We start from the raw sequence: 2,001 nt of genomic DNA on the forward strand, positions 1-2,001 counted from the left end.
TTGGAGTAGATTCAATAGAAATTACAGAGGCAGAGCATTGGTAGTGCAGGTAAGGGTGAAAGGCTTGACAATTTTGGAGTCAGGTAATAATTGTTTAGAGGGAATTCTGGGTAACTTGACAATCTCAAAAACAAGGTCCTTACACTATTCAGTGGAAGTAAGATGTAAAACAAAGTAAAAAATGGTGGTGTATTTATTGGATATAAAATTCAGGACAATGGGTTTTCTCTCAATATTCATGAAATCTAAGAAAACAGCCTGGAGGCTTTTAAGAGTGCAGTTTCCAGTGAATATTGGAAAGCAGACGAGAAGGTAGATGATTTAAAAAATCCCTTTGAAACATTTCTTTCTGATGCTATATAATTTTTAATGCAATCTTTTCTTTGGAGCTCACTGGCTAGGGTACTTTCTAATTTGCTGCCATCTCATCCGTGAAAGGAGCTAACTTAAAGCTGTCAGGTTGGAATGGATGACAAATTTGGAATGCTTGAAAGGAGGGTTCCCACTAGATTTCACTTCAGATGTTACCTCAGCATCTTAACCCTGCAAGGATTTGCATCTTAAACCAGTCAGTGTGTGTTTTAAAGCCTCTGTTTTATAGGGAACTAGGTATAACGGAAAAGGAAAAGAATACAAACTGGAACAATAAGATTATGCTAAATTGGAAGGGAATGAACAAGTCAAATGAGGATTGAGAATATAATGGAAGGAGTAGAACAAAAGTAACATTCGAGCCATATGGTAACTATAAAATGCCCATAAAGGAATCTACTGCACAACTTAGCAGCAGTATGTTTATTCAAAAGAATAAGTAGCTAGGGGAAGCAAAGCCCAGGGGTATGATATGAAAAATAAAGAAACAACAGATGACAGACAATACTTCACAAGCACTAGTGTTTTTAGGTAATCTAGATGAAATGAGGGGGTATGTGGGAGAATAGGAAATAGCTGTATGTTTGATGAGATCAGTCAAAAGATGTACTTTGTTCTGAGAACGTATGGCTAGCCTATGATATTGACTGACCACTGATGCACTGATTTTAGTTTCAGGAGAGAGCCAGAAGGCATCAGTATTGATTGTGGCCTGGGAGAAAGAAGGACTTGGCCACATAAACTGTCCTACTGACAGTCAGCCTTTTTATTTAATATGAGGAAAATTCAGTTGCACCAGTGTCACATGGGGTTTGAATTTCTGGACCCTAGTTCAGATGACCTTGACCAAGAAAATGCTGAATTTAGAGGGATCAAAGAAAAAGTTACCTGAAACTCGAGTAGACCCAGATATGACAGAGAAATGAGAGTGATCAGTAAATGAGTTACACATAATATGCAGAGTATGGATTACTAAGTAACTTTAAAGAATGCCACTTGGCTACATCAATGCTGTATTTCACAGAGAACAGGTATCATACTATGGTGTTTATTTGATTAATAAGGGACACTATGTTGGAGAATTTTTAGTGTTTGGAAAGACCTTGGGATAAAGTAAAAATTTGGCCAGGTAGAGAAAAAGCTGGCTATAGATGTATACCTGACTTAGGTGACAGAATTACAAATGTTTATAGAGAAGAGACAAAATTAGGACTGTTGGGAAGTTTAAATTTTTGTTAGTCAAATTAATTCTAATAAAGTAAATCAAGGAGAAAGCCTCAAAACAATATGTGGTTGTATTAGTAACTTTCAAATTAATAAAAAAAAATTTTTTTTAACCACAATTATGAAAAGCAGAACCTGTCCAGAGAGTATTCAAGAGTTAGAGCTCTGCTGTGAGCTAGGGTGGGACTTCCCCCCCTGCTTAAATTAGAATTCCAAAACATTACAGAAAGAAGGGATAGTGTAATGGGGTGAATGCCAAAAAGACAAAGCAGTTAACAGGAAGGAGCTGAAGCCCAAGGTGAATGGGGATAAGAAGGCATGTTGCTCTCAGTTCCAGTCCTGAGCAAGCCAGGTTATTTTTTAAGGTGTCACACAGGAATAAAAGAGGTTGAGAAAAATAAGATG

Source organism: Diceros bicornis, chromosome 5 (genome assembly GCF_020826845.1).
Source record: "Diceros bicornis minor isolate mBicDic1 chromosome 5, mDicBic1.mat.cur, whole genome shotgun sequence".
Lineage (NCBI taxonomy): Eukaryota > Metazoa > Chordata > Mammalia > Perissodactyla > Rhinocerotidae > Diceros > Diceros bicornis.